The sequence below is a fragment of the Pinus tabuliformis genome, chromosome 1_1 (genome assembly GCF_031772625.1).
Source record: "Pinus tabuliformis cultivar Carrire ecotype Pingquan chromosome 1_1, CPIR1, whole genome shotgun sequence".
NCBI lineage: Eukaryota > Viridiplantae > Streptophyta > Pinopsida > Pinales > Pinaceae > Pinus > Pinus tabuliformis.
This window is the reverse complement of record NC_142297.1, coordinates 857,396,451-857,419,358: the sequence shown is the minus strand read 5'-3', so window position 1 is coordinate 857,419,358 and position 22,908 is coordinate 857,396,451. Positions and strand designations below refer to the sequence as shown.

At 40.2% G+C, this 22,908-nt stretch overlaps 1 long non-coding RNA gene across 2 annotated transcripts in view; it reads right to left on the bottom strand.

Moving 5' to 3' along the window:
- The window catches only part of LOC149216972 (uncharacterized), a 293,767-nt gene that overhangs the window by 50,893 nt on the left and 219,966 nt on the right, over window positions 1-22,908 (bottom strand). The window lies entirely within an intron of this gene.

Sequence of the window (22,908 nt, the reverse complement as noted above, 5' to 3'; positions counted from 1 at the left end):
TCGTTCGATGCTTTGAAAAAGGCATTAGTCTCTGCCCCGCTTTTGAGTCCACCGGATTATGGTAGGGACTTCCTTTACTTACATTAATTATTTGCACATTCCAAGATCTCATAATTGGTTAGCTGATTCTATCGCTAATCAAGCATTAGACTGGCACATCAATCATTCATCACAATAAAATCAAGCATCAAAAAGTCGAACTGTATATATATATCATAAAACATCTCGAGTGTACATAAGTGTGTCCAAAATAATATACAAAAATTGGGACTCAAATGCCCATAATCATGTCCAGTACATCTAATGCCCCGGCTCAGGATGAGCGGCTAAGTAGGTAACTATCGCATTGGCCACACGCCTAAGAGTGCGAACCCAGTCACGTGGCATGCCAACCACATGACGCTGCATATCTACAGGAAGATCCTCTACGGCAGCCATCGGTACTCCATGAGTGAGTCTCACCAAGTGCCGTTGAACTGTGTGTAGCAGTCGCTCTGTGTCTGCAGCTGCCTCTTCGGCCCCTCGGCCGCGACGTCTATGCCGTGGGAACTCATCTGGTCATACCGGCCCAATATCTGGAACATGATCATCACATTAATCATTTGAATCCTCTCAAAAATATTTTTCAAAATTCATTAATTTGAAAAATCACAAAAAAATCATAAAAATAAAAATACTTACCTATGTCGCCCCATGCTGCGGTCGGTGGTAATACTAGATCGGGATCCCCTTGGAAATCCAACCCAGCATAAGGGTAGTCATCTATGGCAATGATCTGATCCTCCCACCAGGAGAAGAAGTCATCGTCAAATGCAGTCCGTGGGACGTCCCCACCTCCTAGACGTTTCATCAAGTCAGCCCACCTACCCATTCGTGGATCTCGTGGGGTGTTGATTGAAATTGGTACTCTAGGTTGAAGTGCAGGGACCCTCTCAAAAAAGAAAGAACACAAAAAAGCTGGCTTTTCAGGCTGGCCAGAAGAGGAGTACACTAGTCAAATACAGTGGTGAGACAATCTACCGCCAAGCTCATGGCTGGTCGTGATGCCTGGTGTAGAGAAGCTAATCCGTTCACTCTAGCTATAGTGAACAAGATTATCCTCAGCGATAGACTCTCCACATGTTTGATTGGAATTTGACTTCCAACCTTCTCTGGATGTCCCGGGCAATATATATGTACGTAGTCCTCGATCGAGAGACTGCCTCGTGTCCTGCCCCTCGAATGTACTACCTCTCCCCTTCGGGAAAGGCCTATGATGAAATAAATGTCGTCCACTTCTATCCTGAGTGGCATCTGGTCAATCATAAATGAATCATCCTCGATGCTCCAGTAGTGAATGAGCATCTCAAGCAAGCGTGTGTTTGCTTTCATATTTGGCATTTTGAAGAATTTTAGCAAACCACATCCTCGTAAGGCATCCAAAGCATTGGGATCATTCATGACCTCATCATCCACTGAGGTATGCTCTCTTTCTTGCCAAGTGACTGGCATCCTGAAGAAAAAATGATTTTGGACTGTTAGTTTTTTTGTTTGAAATGTTCGCGGCGTATACGTGGGTCCCTTTACACATAGTCGCGTGTAGGGCCTACGTGTACGCGGGTTTCATATACCCAACCCGCATATACGCCGCGGTGAAATTTTTGACAAAAAATTCAACGGTAAAACTTAAATTAAAAATTCTAAAACTAGTCACAATTGAATGCAAGACAAGTATAGAGGTTACCTGGTGATTTTGGAAGGATCTGAATGGTTGAATTTGGCGTATGGAAAAATTTGCTTCTTTTGCTCCTCTCCTTTGCTCTCAAACTCAAATGGTGAAAATGGTGAGTCCAAAAACTATTTTATAGGCTTTGAAAATGCAAATTTTTTTTCAAAACTTGATTTTGTTTGGTCTCATGTAACTTTTAACTTGGGAGCTTGGAATGTCGAGAATGGTTTGATTTTCAGGACATTTTGGACGTTTTTCGACAGTTTCGAGTCGGTTCCATGACTGCTGACCCGTCATGGCAGGTATCGTTTCTTACTGGCATATAGGTTAGGGAAGCCATTTTTCCGTTGCATTATGCATACTAGCCTCCATCTGCCGATACACTTGCCATAGGGTCGATCCCATCGTGTTATGGTTCTCAAGCCACCTTCACTCATCGTTTTTTAAAATCATGACACGATGGTAGAGCCATCCTTTTCATGGGCATCGTAGTTAGCACCTTACTGACATTTGTTGCCCATGCTGCTCCGATCTGAGTAGGCTCGGGAGTCCTCTGTAGTCCCGCCATGACTTATGCGATGAAGACTCATTCCTCTTTGCTTCTTCGCTTCGTTCTGGCCTTATACCCTAGAGGCTCCTTTGTGTTGAGTTGTACTACTGCATTGCATTTTGACCATTTGCACCCTTTTGGCCTTAAGCCAGCTTCACTTGGACTCGTGTTTAAGCCAACTTTTGACCATGACTACTGCGAAATCAAACTTGCATGCCCTTGCCTTCTACAACTTGACACACCTTGATCCGTGGAAGGAACACACCTTTGAGTGTCTTTGACCAGTTTTCACCTCCCTGCATTGAGCATAGGAACGTTCCAATCCCAGGAACTAGATCATCTGTTTCACCGACACTCGTTCTTTCCACTGTACTATAGCATTCTTTTATTCTTTTTCCAGCTTAAAGAAAAAGACAAAAAAATTATATATTCCAAAAAAAGAGCGGGAACGGGACAATATTTCCACTTATTGTTGGCAGCTAGAGTCAGTCATGTCGCCCTTGAACAAAGCACTCAAAGCAAAGTCTCCTCCGTTTGGGCGGGATTTAGTTTGACCTAGGCACGCCTTAACCTTGTTATTGAGTCAGTCCTCCCCCGATTGGTTATCTCTTCCAATCATATGGAGGGTTTGTTCGTGCCTCCTACATGACGAACTTATACAGAGTCATCATATGCTGCCACATGGTCACATTGAGTCATGCTTTTGTTCAAGGGAAGTTAGCCTGAGTCAGCCTCTCTGCGGTGTCTCTTGACTCATTTTTCAATCGGCCATCCCTGGTTGCCAGTATCATGTCTATCATCACATCAGCTATATTGGTCCTTTACTCGTGCCGGTTTAAGAAGGTCCCCATTGACTTCTTGTTGGCGGGTCTTGTCCTTATCAACGACAACATCTTGCTCTGAGGACAGGCCTAGAGCTGCACCCTGGCCCTATTTTCATTATTGATAGGTCACCTTGTGCTCAGCATCGATCAGTATCATGGGTATTTGACTGAGTGGTTTCCCTTGTGTTCGACATCAGCTTACATTATCACACATTGGGATCGTGCAGTACTTTGGTTTCCATTTGACCCTATTGGTGGATACCTCACCTCTGTGTCAGCTTTCATTATTGGTTGGTTCAGAGGGTTTCTGTCGTGCGCTAGCCACATCTTGTGTACGCCAGAAACGTGCTTCGGTCGGGTTACTACATCTTTTTCGTCTGATTCCTTCCACATTATTGGCCTATGGGTTACACTCGCGCTAGATTGATGAAGGATGCCTTAATGCCTTCCTTCTAGCGTATCTTTCCCTATCGACTACGACACATTGCTCTAGGGCAAAGATCTAGAGTCCATTTAGCAGTACCTTGGGGTTTGCAGTCATTAGTGGCAGATCCTTCGCTATCGACAGTGGGAAACCATCATTGTCTCTTGATTGATAGATTCTTACAGGTGTTCGACTCCAGCTCATCTATTCACACTTGTTAGATTGTACTGGGTACCTTGATGCTCATTATCATTATTGGTGAGTAGTCTCGTGTTTGTTAACGGTATACATCAATGACCGGTAATCAAATGATTTCTCACATGGTCGACTCCAGATCATTTATTCCCATAGTGTAGAAATGTACCACGGCGGTCGGTGAAGACCTCAGGTTGCATCAGCATTCATTGGGTCACTTGACAGTTGTTCCTGTTGCTGCTAGTTGATACCACTCTACCTTATATGTTGCAGTCATTCATGGCGACATTCTATATGCTGGCACCTGAGTTTGCAGTGTAGTACCATCCTACTCCATCATGTTCATTTGGTACCTTTTGTGATCAGTCTTTGATATCAGTGATCCGGTTCATTCTTCAGCATCATTGACATTCTTATATGTGATATTCAGACATGTACTTGTTCGATCGATCCATTATGTATTTTTCAGTTCTTTATACTTGTATACTTAGTGGATCCACTTGTACTTGATATGCGGACATGCTTTACTTTCTCTGAGCATGGGTATGCCCGCCTCAGACAATGTTTCTTTCTGATCTCCTTTTGTGGCTTGGCAGGCTGATCTCTGGTGAAGTCTTTCTCAGTTTTTCGCAGATTTCCTTTCCATGAACTTGCTTAATACATTTCGGCCATCATGTACCCCTTCTGACCTCATATATTAGGGGGCATCTATTATAAGCTCCAAACCTCACTCTTGATGTTTCTGATGCTGCACTCATGGCCTAGGGCAACCCCTCATTCCAGTCCTAGTCCAAATATTCAAAAAACAGCGTTTTACTCCCTATACGCGACATTTCCCTGAGCTAAACGCATGTGTATGCGGGTTTGTGTATATCCAACCCACATATATGTCTTAAAACACTTAAAAAATTAAAACTCCTTAATTTCGGGCGGAGATCGTGGGTTTTACCTGTAGATTACCTATTAGAGCCCATGGCCCAACTGTTCCCAACGAATTCCCAACTAAAAAACTACTTTGGGAGAAGTATAAAAAGGCTTCAATGGGAAGGCCTAAGGGAGGAGAGAATAGAGAGAAAGATCACTCTGCTGTGATTTTCCCTGACCAGGTCCGAAGATCCTTGTGCTTCCAGCACATACCCCATTTACAGGAAACCCTTGTTTCCTTGTGTGATGATGTCTTTCTACTTGAGAGATCTTGGAGTAAGTCATGGAAGGAGTTTGTTGAATGCTTGAGACTGGACGAATCTGGAGGACAGTTCCGCTTGGAGCCTGCAAAAGGACGAATCAGGTGAAATCATTCCTTTCTGTACTTTAGTTATTTATAATAAAAGAAACACTTGTCTTGTTCCTGATATAAATCTTCTTCATGTTCATGATGTCAATGTTATAATTCATATGTGAATCATATAACTAACTACATTTCCTTATGTTATGAAGATGATTTCTTTATGATGCTTGGTCAATATACTGTTGTACTTTCTGGAATTGTTTGTTTGGCAGGTTGAAGGACTAAAAGGAACTCAAAGAGGGTTTGGACCCTAATTGGATCTTCTCAAACGAAGGACCCTCAGGTGCACCCCTTTTTTATATAGTTTGTTTATATTAGCATCATGGTTGTGTGGAATGTGTGTTTTTCTCTGTAAATAACCTCTGATCTGCTAGGGTATCAACCCAAAGACCCTAGGGGAGTTTATCCCTTAACAATAGTTGATCTATTTGTTGAAGGATTTTCCCTAAGTATAATCCCTTCTAATAGGGCTTGGTTTCAAAACTTGTTCTTGATTAGGCGCGAGCTCATTTAACTTATGAGGATCCACCTTCGGCCATAATCCACAATGTACACACACCTCTTTGGCTATGACCAACATTCTTCATGGAAGTCTCGAAGTTTGTGATGCATTAGAGATCCATAATGCAGTGACCCACATCCTCCAAGGCAGTGGAAAAATATCTTGCGACCTCCAACTCAAGAGTAATCAAATCCAAGTCAAAGCACTCTTAACGCCCCCTTTAATGTCCCATTTGCATCTTTTAGGTACCTTCAAAACGAGGTGACTTCCCCTAGTCCAGGAATGACGTTAAAAGAGGTAACATGGAAAATGTGTTGAGTAAGCAAGATGTAAAAGCAAGTCAAGGACACATCATAGAATAAGGGCAACTAATGTGTAAGAAAGTTCAAGCCTTAAACCACACAAAAAGCAGGCAAATGGATCCAGACAAGGAGTTTCCTCTGCCCTTTCTACCATCGGACCATGTAGAGGTCAATTTGGAAGAATGTTGAGGCAAAACAGAAGGTCATTTATGTCTCAAACCAATCCAAGGGAAGTTTCGAGTCAAAATGAAGCAAGGAGCCTAAAAGCATGGCTTGAATCATCTTTGCACCAAGCAAAGGGGTTGTCCACATTATACTAGCCGTTGGAAAGCACAACGTCCTCATTCAAGCAACTTTGTGCAAACAAAGTGGAATTTTTTACTTCCTAACCACTCAAGTTAATTTTCAAGAAATGTCAAGCTATTCTTGATGGAACATTGTACCCTTGGTCAATTCAAACCTCCTTTTGTCAAATCTAACCTCTACTTGGTGGGATGTCTCACCCATTTTCAGTTTTAGGTAATGTAATGAAATAACTTGTAGTTTGACTTAATTGTCAAGCATATTATGGATTAAAAGTCACTTGTTTTTTCAATCAAGAGGAGGAAAGATGTTGAGATCGTAACCTATCTATAAATAGAGAAATCTCCCTCGTTTGCATATCATTATGAATTGATGAAATCGGTTTTCCATAATGTGAAACATTTTCATGAAATCTTTGGTATTCATCATGAATTATATTTCTTGGTTTGGATTTTTGGATAACTAAACAATACTACAAAAACTAACTAGATCAACCCATCTGAAAGGAAGCTTGGTCACTTGCTAAGGGATGTCTAGGGTTTTACTCACACATCTCTCTTGTTGATGTGAGGTAGAGTTTGTTTCTTCTTATAGGGTCATGCCCTAGTGCTCCTCACCAAGCGATTAGGTTTATTTTGCATCATAGTTGATCTATTTGTTGACGAATTTTCCCTAAGTATAATCCTTTCTAGTAGGGCTTGGTTTCAAAACTTGTTCTTGATTAGGCACGAGCTCATTTAACTTATGGGGTTCCACCTCCGGCCATAATCCACAATCATTAATCAACCAACTCGAGGGGCATTGATTTGACCCCATAGACCTAGTGGAAATAAGGCACACTCCTTATTCGACTAAACAACCATCTCTTTTTACTAAATTCTGCAATTGCCCTTAATTTTTATTATTCAAGATGCCCTAGGAATAGAAAAATATATATATAAAATAATATATAGATGGGTTAGGGAGCAGAGATCAACTGGCTCAACGTATCAACTACACCGGTGGTTTCACAAAAAGAAACACTAGAAGACAAATGATAATTCACAAAACCCTTGATCATGTGCAAGTTTCTTCTAGGTCTCTTATAGGGAGCTAAAACCCTTCTGAAGTGCCATATTATCACATTGAGCTTCCTTTGGGAAGTCCTACCTCATCACCTAGTACCTCAAACCCTAGAAGATCAGTTAAAGATGATTGTTTATCTACTGGGACTCCTCAGATCATGAAAAGTCCATAAAACGCAGGGGACACTAATTGTTGCAACTTTGGGACATTGTCCCATTGTTATCACTTAGTTTACCTCTTTGACCCATAGCCTTCCCTCCCTAGGGCCTACTATATTTTGGTAACACAACCTACAACATAAAAGTAAATGACTTTCCACAAACAAGGGGACGATAACAATAGCAAATCTCAATGAGGTTGAGAAGCGGGTGAAGGTGAGAAGAGGACAAGGAAGTAGAGGTGGCAAAGGTAGAGATCAAGTAGCAGAGGAAAGAGAGATCAAATTCACTGAAGCCAGGACCAAAAAACTGAACCAAATACACAAGAGGGGACAATAATAGAGAAGAACAATTGAAGCTATAAGAAGTAAGAGGTGGCAACATTATTTGAGATAGCAAATGAAAGAGGTGAGAATTGAGAACTCTGGAGCACAAATAAAGAAGGAAAGATGAAAAAGTTGACAATCCTAGCGTCGAAATGGGGAATGCAATTCACTAGTAGAAGAAAGCATTGGAGCAACGGTTAGAGATGTGATCCCATAGCTGCAGTCTATAGGATGCGACAAACAAGACCAAATTCCTTAATACGCAATGGAGAGGCACGGTCATTGGTCCCATCTAAGAAGAAGCCATCTCAAGTTGGGCCCTACTTGAGAAAACGACCTAGAGAGACCCACTAGTGGTGATGTAGCCAAAGAAAGGGGAAAGAAAAAAAACAGAGTGAGAGGATATAGGAAAAAGGGTTCATTATTAAAAGTAAGAATGGGGGTGATATAATTTTTTTGAGAAAACCTCACCACATAAAGCCTAGGTTTCTCTCACAATGGTCCCTCCCAAAAGGAGAGCATCGCTCAACTTGGAAGAGCATATTAATTATGGAAGCCTTATGAGTCTAGTCTAATCCACAAGCCACTAGAGAGGTTAGTACTACAAGGAAAGGATTTCATTCAGAATTCGATGTGTTAGGAAAAGAGAAGAATAGTATGTGAAGGAAAGCATCATGCAACATTCTTATCTCTTACGATGATATGCAAACATCAGGAGGTCTTTCTACTATGACTCATGATTTATGGGAGCCCTTCTTGAGTAGCCCTATAAAGGTGATCACTTATTGTAGTTTTCCCCTGACTTTCCCATTATCTCAATGCAATCTTGGTTCCCCAAATCAACCATATCCATATGTATGCACACCTCTTTGGCTATGACCAACATTCTTCATGGAAGTCTCAAAGTTTGTGATGCATTAGAGATCCCTAATGCAGTGACCCACATCCTCCAAGGCAGTGGAAAAATATCTTGCGACCTCCAACTCAAGAGTAATCAAATCCCAAGTCAAGGCACTCTTAACGCCCCTTAATATCCCATTTGCATCTTTCAGGTACCTTCAAAACAAGGTGACTTCCCCTGGCGCAGGAATGCGGTTAAAAGAGGTAACATGGAAAATGTGTTGAGTAAGCAAGATGTAAAATCAAGTAAAGGACACATCATAGACTAAGGGAAACTAACGCGCAAGAAATTTCAAGCCTTAAAACACACAAAAAGAAAGCAAATGGATCAAAACAAGGAGTTTCCTATGCCCTTTCTACCCATTGGACCATGTAGAGGTCAATTTGGAGGAATGTTGAGACAAAACAAAAGGTCATTTATGTCTCCAAGCAATCCAAGGGACATTTCTAGTCAAAATGAACCAAGGAGATTAAAATCATGGTTCGAATCATCTTCGCACCAAGCAAGGGAGGTTGTCCACATTATACTAGCCGTTGGAAAGCACAATTTCCTCATTCAAGCAAAATTGTGGAAACAAAGTGGAATATTTTACTTACTAACCACTCAAGTTGATTTTTCAAGCAATGTCAAGCTATTCTTGATGGAACGTTGTACCCTTAGGTTAATTCAGACCTCCTTTTGTCAAATCTAACCTCTAATTGGTGGGATGTCTCACCTATTTTCAGTTTTAGGTAATGTAATGAAATAACTTGTAGTTTGACTTAATCGTCAAGCATATTGTGGATGAAAAGACACTTGTTTTTTCAATCACAAGTAGGAAAGATGTTGAGATCCTAACCTATAAATACAGAAATCTCCCTCGTTTGCAGATCATTGTGAATTGTTGAAATCGGTTTTCCATAATGTGAAACATTTTCATGAAATCTTTGGTGTTCATCATGAATTATATTTCTTGGTTGATTTCACATATTTCTTAAGGGGATTTGTGGATAACTAAAGAATACTACAAAAACTAACTAGGTCAACCCATTTGAAAGGAAACTTGTTCACTTTCTAAGGGATGTCCAGGTTTTTACTCACACATCTCTCAAGGAATTCCTCCTCACCAATAAATTCGGTTTATTTTGCATCATAGTTGATCTATTTGGTGAAGGATTTTCCCTAAGTATAATCCTTTCTAGTAGGGCTTGGTTTCAAAATGTTGGAATTTCCAAGTTTAACCCGTTTGAAATTCTTCCTGTACTATTTGATTTATTTTTTCCTACTTGTTCAGTTACTTAACAAGTTATTTACTATGTAAATACTGAAAATAAACACAAGTACAGTATCAACAGCTACAGATCATCAACTGAAAGTAAACAAGCACACAAGTGACACCGTTGTTTTTGGACTAATGTCCCCGGAAAAACCCAATGCGGGAAAACCGGTGTAGCTATTCAGAGGGTTTTATTATTATGCAGTTTCAAAATACAACCCGGGTGCCAGAAATGGCTCACCCAACAAAGAATTCCCTCGACAGTAGTACCTCTCAGTCGGAGACAGATATTCCGGCTAAAACATCGACTAAACAATCCCACAGCAACAATGCAGCTTCTGCTGCTCTGCATCACTCTGATAGGGATTGCATCACCCTATCCGGCTCTCTAGCTCTCAGTTTGTCCCACAAAATGTTCTCAGTGCTGCCTCTAGGCCCTACATCAGCCTCTATGGCTCGGCATCAGCCTCTCTAGGCTCTGCGTTAGCCCATGGACCCTTTGCGTCCCACACGCTGGCCCTCTCTAGCTCTGCGAGGCTCCTAGCTAGCTCTGCGTCCCTCTCTCATCACTGCGCTGATCCTCCTGGTACTAACTCTGCCTCTCTGCTATGTATTCACTGCCCCTCAGCTGCAACTCTGATCACTCACTCAATTTCCTCATCAAACCCTGCCCCAGCAAATCGAGTTCTTGATCTCTCTCGGTGTGTTCTCCAACTGACCCTCAAGCCTCCTCTTATACTTTTCTCATTGGTCCATCAACGGCCGAGATTAAATCTCTAATTAACAGAAAATATTAGATTTGGCTTGATCCATGACTTTTGGACCATTCTAACCCAGTTTTATATTAATTCCCATTAATATTTTATTTTTCCTAAGTTTAGACTTAGGAACTCCATTAAAAATATTAATTATTTTAATATTTCCCAAACCAGTTAGATTCTGCCCAAACCATTTCTCATTGGTCTGTCAACGGTCGCTCTAATCAACAAAAAAGATTAGATTTGGCTATCCATGACTTTTGGACCATTCTGACCCAATTTTATATTAATACCCATTAATATTTTATGTTTTCTAAGTTTCGACTTAGGAACTCCATTAAAAATATTAATTATTTTAATATTTCCTAAACCAATTAGATTCTGGCCAAACCATTTCCGGGTCTTGAAGATATCATGTGCTTTAGCCTCTCCAACAATTTTTGTCGCTAGAGCACATCCGATGTTACCCAAATCAACACAAAACTTGTTCTTGATTGGACGCGAGCTCATTTAACTTATGGAGTTCCACCTCCGGCGATAATCCACAATCATTGATCAACCATCTCAAGAGGGGCATCGATTTGATCCCATAAACCTTACCCAAATCAACAAAAAACTTTTTCTTGATTGGGCGCGAGCACATTTAACTTATGGGGTTCCACCTCTGGCCATAATCCACAATCATTGATCAACCAACTCAAGAGGGGCATCGGTTTGATCCGATAAACCTAATGGAAATAAGGCACACTCCTTATTCCACCAAATAGCCATCTCTTTTCACTAAATTATGGAATTGTCCTTAATTTTTATTATTCAAAAAGCCCTGAGAAAGAAAAATATATACATAAAATAATATATAGATGGCTCAAGGACCAGAGATCAAATGACTCATTGTATAAACTACATCGTGGTTTCACAAAAAGAAACCCTAGAAGAGAAACGATAATTCACAAAACCCTAGATCACATGCAAGTATTATTCAAAAAGCCTGAAGAATAGAAAAATAAATACATAAAATAATATATAGATGGCTCAGCGAGCAGAGATCAAACGGCTCAATGTATCTGATGTGCCATATTATCACATTGAGCTTCCCTTGGGAAGTCCTACCTCATCACCTAGTACCTCAAACACTAGAACATCAGTTAAAGATTATTGTTTATCTACTGGGGCTCCTCACATCACGAAAATTCCATAGAGCACAGGGGACACTAGTTGTTGTGACTGTGGGACATCATCCCATTAGTATCACTTAGTTTACCTCTTTGACCCATAGTCTTTCCCTCCCTAGGGCCTGCTAGATTTTGGTAACACAGCCTACAACATAAAAGTAAATGGCTTGCCACATACAAGGAGAAGATAACAATATAAAATCTAAATGAGGTTGAGAAGTGAATGAAGGTGAGAAGAGGACAACGAAGGATAGGTAGAAAAGGTAGAGATCAACTAGTGGAGGAAAGAGAGATCAAATTTACTAAAGCCAGGACCAAAAAACTAAAGCAAATACGCAAGAAGGGACAACAATAGAGATGAATGACTGAATCCAAGAAGTAAGACGTGGAAACATTATTTGAGATAGCAAATGAAAGAGGCGAGAATTGGAGCACAAATAAAGAAGGAAAGATGAAAAAGTTGACAATCTTAGAGTTGAACTAGGGAATGCAATAGATGAGTGGAAGAAAGCATTGGAGCAATAGTTAGAGAAGTGATCCCATAGCTGCAGTCTATAAGATGCGACAACCAAGACCAAATTCCTTCAAAGGCAATGGAGAGGCACGGTCATTGGTCCCATCTAAGAAGAAGCCATCTCAAGTCAGGCCCTACCTGAGAAACGACTTTGAGAGACCCATTAGTGGTGATGTAGCCAAGCGAAGGGGAAAGCAAAAAAAAATAGAGAGAGAGGATATAGGAAAAAAGGTTCATTATTGAAAGTAAGAATGGGGGTGCTATTATTTTTTTGAGAAAACCTCACCACATAAGGCCTAGGCTTCTCTCACAATGGTCCCTCCCAATAGGAGAGCATCGCTCCACTTGGAAGAGCATATTAATTGTGTAAACCTTATGAGGCTAGTCTAATCCACAAGCCACTAGAGAAAGGTTAGTACTAGAAGGAAAGGATTTCATTCAACATTCGATGGGTCAGGAAAAGAGAAGAATAGTATGCGAAAGAAAGCATCATGCAACATTCTTATCTCTTATGGTCATATGCGAAAATTAGGAGGTGGATCTACGATGATTGATGATTTATGGGAGCCCTTGTTCACTAGCCCTATAAAGTTGATCACTTATTCTACTTTTCCCCTCACTTTCCCATTATCTCGATGCAATATTTGTTCCCCAAATCAACCATATCCATATGTATGCACACCTTTATGCCTATGACCATCATTCTTCATGGAAGTCTCAAAGTTTGTGATGCAATAGAGATCCCTAATGCAGTGACCCACATCCTCCAAGGCAGTGGAAAAATATCTTGCGACCTCCAACTCAAGAGTAATCAAATCCAAGTCAAGGCACTCTTAACGCCCCCTTTAATGTCCCATTTGCATATTTTAAGTACCTTCAAAACAAGGTGACTTCCCCTAGTGCAAGAATGAGGTTAAAAGAGGTAACATGGAAAATGTGTTCAACATGAAAGATGTAAAACCAAGTCAAGGACACATCATAGACTAAGGGAAACTAATGTGCAAGAAAGTTCAAGCCTTAAACACACAAAAATGAGGCAAATGGATCCAAACAAGGACTTTCCTCTGCCCTTTCTACCCATTGGACCATGTAGAGGTCAATTTGGAGGAATGTTGACGCAAAACAAAAGGTCATTTATCTCCAAGCAATCCAAGGGATATTTCAAGTCAAAATGAAGCAAGGAGCCTAAAAGCATGGTTTGAATCATCTTTGCACCAAGCAAAGGGAGGTTGTCCACATTATACTTGCCGTTGGAAAGCACAACGTCCTCATTCTAGCAACATTGTGCAAACAAAGTGGAATTTTTTACTTCCTAACCACTCAAGTTAATTTTTCAAGCAATGTCAAGCTATTCTTAATGGAACGTTGTACACTTCGGTCAATTCAGACCTCCTTTTGTCAAATCTAACCTCTAATTGGTGGGATGTCTCACCTATTTTCAATTTTAGGTAATGTAATGAAATGACTTGTAGTTTGACTTAATCGTCAAGCATATTGGGGATGAAAAGTCACTTGTTTTTTCAATCAAAAGGAAGAAAGATGTTGAGATCTTAATCTATAAATAGAGAAATCTCCCTCGTTTGCAGATCATTGTGAATTGATGAAATCGGTTTTCCATAATGTGAAACATTTTCATAAAATCTTTGGTGTTCATCATGAATTATATTTCTTGCTTTGGATTTGTGGATAACTAAAGAATAGTACAAAAACTAACTAGATCAACCCATTTGAAAGAAAGCTTGGTCACATGCAAAGGGATGTCTAGGGTTTTACTCGCACATCTCTCTTGTTGATGTAATGTAGAGTTTTTTTTCTTCTTGTTGGGCCATGCCCTAGTGCTCCTCACCAAGGGATTCAATTTATTTTGCATCATAGTTGATCTATTTGTTGAAGGATTTTCCCTAAGTATAATCCTTTCTAGTAGGGCTTGGTTTCAAAACTTGTTCTTGATTAGGCGTGAGCTCATTTAACTTATGGGGTTCCACCTCCAACCATAATCCACAATCATTGATCAACCAAATCAAGAGGGGCATCGATTTGACCCCACAAACCTAGTGGAAATAAGGCACACTCCTTATTCCACCAAACAACCATCTCTTTTTACTAAATTCTGCAATTGTCCTTAATTTTTATTATTCAAAATGCCCTAAGAATAGAAAAATATATACGTAAAATAATATATAGATGGCTCAGGGATGTTAAATTATGGTATGTTCTATGCTTAGAGCAGTTTACTTCTTTTTATTATTATTATCCACAAATTAGCAATCACTTGTACAGTAAGTAAAGTGCAGATAGAACATTAAACAATCGACAAAAACAAGCCAAGACAAGAGACACAAGATGTGGCGGCTAGCCAAGGACAAACCTCAATATGGGGAAACCCTTTGATCAAATCTTCCTTTATCTTCAATAATTCAGCAGAAAGAAACAGTACATAAATCTGATTTACATCAGCAACAGCAAACCCTAGATGAGCCCTAAACTAGGGCACACAATATCTTGCAAACCGACTGTCGGATCGGCTTGATTCCTTCATCAAAAAATGCAGCCTTCAAACGAGAGTCAGTTCCACCTACAGCGTAGTTCAGAGAGGGAGTCTGGTGGTCAACGTTGGTCAAACTTCCAATCTGCAGTTGCAGCCCTAAATTCTGCGTCTTCCTTCCACATGTGTGAGAGAAGAGTCCCTTTCTGCGCAGTAGGAGAAGAGCCTCTTCTGCGTAGGAGAGAGAGAGAGATGTGATGAGATGTGAGTGTGCAAATGAAGAAAGGACCTCCTGTATTTATATACAAATGTTGATGATGAATAAATGCGTCTGTTGGGCTTTTGAGCCTACATGAGTTGCTGGTCAGCTTGATAATTATTCCATAATCAAAATAAATTCATATCTCCATAAATACTTATCGGAATCGGATGATCTTTAGATCAATCCTACACGTCTTGACGAGATGAATCTAATAAAAATATTATTAGCCATGAATAAGATGACCCACATGGAGTTTGGCCCTAGTTGCCAATTTTAACACTCCCTCTCAACTAGGGAAAACTCCATCGACAATTCGTCTATCAGTCTCTACTATTCATCCATCAAATGCGCTGCCCTGTACAGCTTGACCCCTGCTCTGCTCTACTCTATTATGCCTGCTCTGCTCTGTTCTTGTTCTGCCTTGTCCTGATCTGCTCTGTTTTGCTTTGCTCTACTTTGTCCGAATTATGAAGAGGAAGAAACGATCGACGATGTATCATACCATCCTCCACTGACTCAAAGTCAGTCTCAGAGTGTGTACCATGGGTCCCAAACCAGTCCTCAACCGACCCGAAGTCAGTGTCATAGTGGGTACAACTCCTACCACTGGTCCTAGACCAGTATCATTGATCCCAGGTCAATGAAGGTCATCCTAGCATAGGGAGTACGGTAGATATAGCGATGCGTCCATCGGTACTACTATGGTCCTTATCCTCATTTCCCTACTCATTGATCAGATGAGAGGTACTTCCCATGAGTCCCAGACTGCATGGGTAGGATGCCTCAACAGGAGAACTAATCAATCCTGTCCACAGGAGAGCAAATCATCCTGTCCCACAATAGAGAGAATCATCTTGTCCACAATCGCCATGGAGAACACATCATCCAGGCCTCACAGGAGAACTAATCATCCTGCTACATAATCATCATGGAGAACACATCATCCAGACCTCACAGGAGAACTAATCATCCTGCTACACAATCATCATGGAGAACACATCATCCAGACCTCACAGGAGAACTAATCATCCTGCTACACAATCGTCATGGAGAACACATCATCCAGACCTCACAGGAGAGTTAATCATCCTGTTACATAGTCACCACAGGGTGTCATAGGGAAAGTTTTGATTCTTTTACCCTGTACACGTACACCACCAGGGGATGGTGAGTCACCCTGTGGTCATATGTCACTCCAAGAAGTACCCCGCGCCCCCTCGGAGCTCCCAGAGCTCAATACATCATACAGGACCCTCATCAGAGGGTCTTTGAACGACACCAAGTCGTTCTCGGAAAGTCAAGAATTTGACCTTCCCTAGGGGCTTTGTCAGAATGTCGGCGACCTGTTCATTTGTACCAATATGTTGGAGCCTTATTGCTCCTCGTTGCACCATATCTCGAATATAGTGGTACCTGATATCGATATGCTTGGAGCGATCATGAAATACGGGATTCTCTGACAAACAAATCCCACTCTAGTTGTCACATAGGATCACGGTGGTATCCATTGTAAATCCAAACAACTCACTGAAGAGCTTTCGCAACCAAATTGCCTTACAGTAGGCCATGCTAGCAGCAATATACTCTGCTTCGGTGGTGCTCAAAGCCACCGACTTCTGCTTCCTTCTCATCCAGGATATCAAAGCAGATCCCAAGGAGAAACAACACCCGGAAGTGCTCTTACGGTCCTCCACATTGCCTGCCCAATCAACATCAGTGTATCCAAGTAGTCTCACATCTCCGGCAGTGTATCTTAGCCCATAAGTAATTGTGCCATGAAGATATCTTAATAGATTCTTGGCACCAATCCAATGTATGTGGTGAGGTTCAACCATATGTTGACTTAATGTGTTGAATGCAAAGCATATATCTGGACGGGAGTTCACTAAGAACATTAATGCTCCAACGAGTTGACGATACTCGGTGGCATTTCGTAAAACAGGTCCAGCAGCGCTACCACTTAACTTCTTAAAGTCAAGCTCCATCGGGGTAGTAACAGGCTTGCAGTCCACCATACTGAATCTTTCCAATATCTTCACCACATAGTTTCCTTGAGATAGGAAAATTTCGATTGCCTTCTGCCAAAATTCAGGTCCTAGGAAATAGTGCATCAGTCCTAGGTCCTTCATTTCAAATTCAAAAGCCAACTCCTCCTTACATTTGTGAATGAGAGGGTCTACAACTGTTAGGAAGAGGTCGTCAACATACAGCACCAGTAAGAGAGGTTTGTCATCTTCAACCTTAAAGTAAAGGTTAGGATCGGCTTCACTCCAAGTGAATCCCAGCTTCATCAAGTAGCTATCGATCCTGTCATACCATGCTCGGGGTGGTTGCTTCAGCCCATAGAGGGCCTTCTTCAACATGCACACATGAGATTTTTGATCATAAATCTCAAGTCCTTCAGGTTGCTCCACGTAGACCTCCTCTTTGATCAAACCATGCAAGAACGTGGTCTTGACATCCATCTGATGTAGGTTCCATCCTTGTGAAGCCGCAAGGGCTATGATCAAGCGAATGGTGGTATATCTAACAACAGGTGCAAATATCTTGTCATAGTATATACCTTCCTTTTGGGAGAAGCCACGAGTGACAAAACGAGCCTTATACTTTTCCGTACTTCCATTTGCTGCATGCTTTATCTTGTAAAGCCATTTAGAAGTGACAGTTGTCTTGTCCTGGGGTCTAGGAACTACTTCCCAGGCATCATTCTTCATAATAGACTCATATTCTTCGGTCATAGCATCCTTCCATACTTGATGCGTGACGGCATTTGAGAATGATGAAGGCTCATTTTGTATGATCGTGCTCATGATGCTCAAGTATCCCTGATACCTGTTACGTTTCTTACTTTCACGGAAGGTTCCTCGGGGTGCAATGTGTCCTTCAACATCAACAGGTAGTCCCTAAGGCAAGAGGGCATCTTCCTATAACAGGAAGGCTCAGGTGGATCAATAGGATCCATTGGTTCATCCACATCGGACATTGTTTCATCATCTTTTTCTTTTGGTTCCCCGGTGTCAGCTTCTTGAGAGCTCCTTAAAGTAGGAAGATTGTTCACCTTGCTGAGAGCCATATCTTCATCAAAGGTGACATCATGACTAATCACGACTTCCCTTTGACCGGCTACATAGATTCTATAGCCCTTAGTAGTTTCACCATAACCCACGAAGATTCCTTTCTTTCCAGATGCACCCAATTTATTCCTTTTCTCTTTCGGCACATGAAAATATACAGGGCTTCCAAAAATTCTAAAATGAGATACGTCAGGTTTCTTACCAGTGAACATTTCTTCAGGAGTCTTGGAACCCAATGCTTGATGAGGGCATCAGTTTTGTACATATACAGCGGTGTTTGCAGCTTCGGCCCATAGAAACTTCGAAAGTCTTTGATCATGGAGCATGGCACGGACAACTTCCACAATCGTACGGCTCTTCCTTTCCGCCACACCATTCTGTTCAGGAGTATATGGTGTATTAGTCTCCCTCTTAATGCCAGCCTCTTTACAAAAGTCATGAAACTCGTTAAATTCATATTCAGTCCCATTGTCAGTCCTTAAGATCTTGATCTTCTTTTCGGTTTGATTCTCGATCAAGGTTTTGAAGTGTCGAAACCAAGATAACACTTCATCCTTCTTTTTCAAGAAGTATATCCAAGTATTTCGAGAATAGTCATCTGTAAAAGTAAGGTAATATGAATATCCTCCCAAGGAGTTCACAGGCATCATACCAGAATGTCTGAGTGAACTAACTGTAATATATCGGAGGCCTTGCTTTGGCTTGAGGGGAATGGTCCCCTTTTGAGCTTTCCTTCAGCACATCCCGGACATACACCTTCTTTATCTACTCGGAATTCGGGCATCCCTGTCACCATTTGTCTTACATCGGGTAGAACTTTATAATGAAGGTGGGCAAACCTCCGATGCCAAAGTTCGGACTGAAGATATGTGTCACAAGACATGACACCTAGCGGACTTCCAACAACCTAATATAATGAATTAACTCGAAACCCAAAAGTAAAGGCATCTTTAACATTGTTTTTCCATATATATACCTTGCCATCGCTGAAGGTCACCTTGTAGCCTTTGTCTTCCATTGTCGAGATGGACACTAGGTTCTTTTTGAGGTCAGGTACATATAATACATCCTGTAAGTGGATCGTATTACCTTGATTCAATTTAAGAGAAACATTGCCTACACCTTTCACTAGATATTTCATATTATCTCCCAGTGAGTCTGAAGGAGCAGAGGTAGATAGAGCAGCTGGTAGATAATATTCATCCTGCTTATTATCAATAGTGTTAGATTCATACTTGGAATTTCTAGCCTTCTTGAATGGTTGTCTTCTTCCTTGATTTCCAGCACTCCCTTTACCTTTTCTATTAGATTTTCCATTCCTTTGATTGCCATGAGAAGGATTTTGATCATTGTCCTAGTGTGAGTCCCTTCTATCGGGGTATTCTCTTGCATAGTGACCTGCTTTATCGCAAATGTAACATTGTCCTTTTCTTCCACCCTGTTGTCGCACGGATCGTCACGACAACGCTTAGATCAGGGGCTGTCACTCTGATCCTCGATCACTCCATTTAAGCCTGTCTCCCGCGGCTAAGGGGGGTAGACCTTATAGGAAAGGGGATGACCAACTGTGAACCAGTTGGTTTGGGAGACACGAAAAGAAACAAGCACTTAATTGATTTTATTTAATAAATAGACCAGTGCCTTATGGAGTTAATGTTTGAGATATTATCTATCAATGCTGCGGAAAGATGAACTCATTAACAATCATTAACCATCAAATAAGTAATGCAAGATGTTCGATAAACGCACAATGCTTTAATAGTGATCCAGCGATTAAATCTCAATAACGATATTCCAGCGATTAAAAATTTCGAAAAGATAAAGCTTCGATACACAACCATCCAATTTTAAACACTAACAAGATATCTCATTTATGTAGCTAATCTTCAAAATGATCATTCAAGCATGCTAAATCTCATAAAAATGATAAACATTAATTTCACATCAAAATTTTAGCCTTAGCAGAGAAGATAAAATGTGATAAATCCCTGAGCTAATACTGAATTTGGCAAAAATTTCCACAATATTTTTATGTTTTTCAAACAAAAATTTAAAACAAAAAATTTAAAAAATCTAAATCTGCTACTAAAAAAAAGAAAAATAAAAAAGAAACTCTCTTTATATATATATATATATATATATATATATAAATTTAATTTTTTTTTTTTTTTTTAAATCAAAATGAAACAAAGATTTTTTAGATAAGATCTAATCTAAGTTTAGAATCTAAAACTTTAAATCTAAAGAATATGAAATCAAAACCCTAACTAAATACAAAGAAAAATTAAAACTAAACGCCACCCTTAAAAAAAAAAATTATTTATTTATTCTATATGTGTGCTTTTGATATTTATATACACATTTCTAAGATCTATTATATAAAACTAAATTTAAAATTAAAGGAAATAAACTAATCTAAAATGAAACCTTGTAGCTTTTTAAAGGTAAATAATAACCACTAAACCTAAAACGTAGAAAAAAAAAAATCGAGCTATGAGTTTTTCGCAGGTTTGGACAGCTGTGATAATGGATCGATCGTGGGAAGGCAGAGAGGTTTGACGGACGGTCATAACAGGCTCTGACGGCAGCAAAGGTAGATACACAGCAGCAAGGGGACGTGAGGGATGTGCGTGGAGCTTGAATGAATGAAAACACAGGTCTGATGGCAGCTATGCAACGTTTAGGGGCTGGTATGACTGCATTTGGACAGAAAACGCCGCGCAGAGAGGGAGAAGCAGTGAGGAAGAGGACGCAGGTTTTGAATTGAGGATTTTTTTGCAGGTAAGGGAGCAGAAAGGAGCAGATTTGAGGACAGCGTAAGAGAATGGGAATGCAGTTTTGCAGGTTTATCCAATGCCCACGAAACAACAAAAAAAAAACTTGAATCATTACCTGGCCCGTAAGAAAGAGGCGTGATAGCAGACTTCGACGGCAGAATGAGTGTTTGCAACACAGGTTGAAAGGTCGATGGGCAGATAGATGCAGCAGAGATTCAACACTTCAACGCACAAAATAATATCACCTGGCCCGTCATAAAAAAAATCGAACTGTGTAACATCTTACCTATGTTGCATCGTTTCAACGTTTTTTTTTTTGTGATGTGTCTGGGCACATGCAGGTCAACGGAAGCCTGGGACGCAGATGGAACAGCACGCAGGTCTGGTTCAAATGCTTGTAATCTACTATGACAGCAGCGGATTGGACCGAGGGCGAAATGGAGTGCGTGGATAAGTGAAGACTGCGGCAATTGGAACTGTGCAGGTAATGAAGGGAGCTGTAGGAAACGTGGTATAAAAGAATAGTAATGGCAGCGTGGAGGAGATGAGGAGGAGAAGGAGCTGTGTGGGCAACCTGAGGACGCAGCAGATAAAGAAGAGTTGTAGGTTTGATGAGGAGAGGAGAGAAATAGCAGAGAAAATCTCTGCGTGAGGGCTTGGTAACGGCTGAAAGTTGCTGTTGCGTGGGGTGAATAGAGCCACGATGGAGCTGAGGATGGCGTGAAGACTGCGTGGAGGAGTAAAGCCACAGGTTTGCTGACAGATTCGGCACGCCTGTAGAACAGCAACTCAGAAACCCTTGAAGAGGCTTTAAATAAAAAAAATTAAGTTTTCCCTGCTTCAGATTTAATTGATGAAAACCCCAAAAATTCTCCAGATCTGAGACAAACACCCCTGCAAAAGCTATTTTCTGGGGCCAGATCTGGCTTCAAATTTTATTTTATTTTTTATCAGACCTGCAACCTGCAAAAAAAAAAAAAAAAAAAAAAAACCCAGAAGTAGAATGTGCCAAAAATAAACTGAAAACCCTAGACCTAGCTAAAAAGTTACAGTATTTATAGATCTAAGGCTCTTTTAGTAGCGAGATTTATCAAGAATCAGCAGTAATGTTTTCAGAGTATAAGTTTAATGTAAAACGCTTCAGAAATCCCTGCATGCATTCATAAAAAATTTCGAATGATTAGCCCGGGATCAAGAACTGGCTGGGCTCTTTCAAAAAACACGACCCGGGAGTTGGCTGGTTCAGCCGAGAACTTCCCCTAACACCCGGTAATCTGAAAAAAAGGATTTCCTGCACAACTTAAAATCAGTCATCAACATAGAAGGAGAAAACAATAGTGAAACCTGATCAAATGGAGATACCTGCCACTATATTTCAGAATCTAAACTATCATTAAAACCCCAAAGATCAGACAAGATACTTGTGCCTAGATCAATCTTCATTAAGCTATCATTAATGGCTGAAAATAAAATTATGCAGAAAAAATAGAACAATCTTACAACATTTTCAGAAGAGTAACACCGGCAAGATTTTTAACCCCCAAAGTCTTCTTTATTGCACAAAAAATGACTACAAAAGAGCTTTCTTTAGCACCAGACTCTCAGATCCAATCTGATCTCAAATGATCCCTAGGACCCTATTTAAAGGAAAAAAATCCAATGGCTAGTTCGAGTGATCCATGTCAAAATGATCTCGACCGTCGATGAGGATCAAGAGATCTTTTAATCTCATCCGTCGAATTTTTAATGCATTAAAAAATTGAAATTCTGCATTTATTTACTCAAAATATTATTATTTTATTATTTTTTAAGTTTTAATTCTATTTTATTATTTTATTTTATTTTTTAAAATTTTAATTTATTTTTTAATTTATTTTATAAATTTTAATTTATTTTTTTATTTTTATTTTAATTTTTTTTAATTATTATTATTATTATTATTATTTTATTATATATATATATATATATATATACCATAAAACATAGAAAGAACCAGATATATAGCAAAGAACCAGGTATACAGCAAAGATGCGCCAAGATATATATTTGCTTCTCAGATAATTAC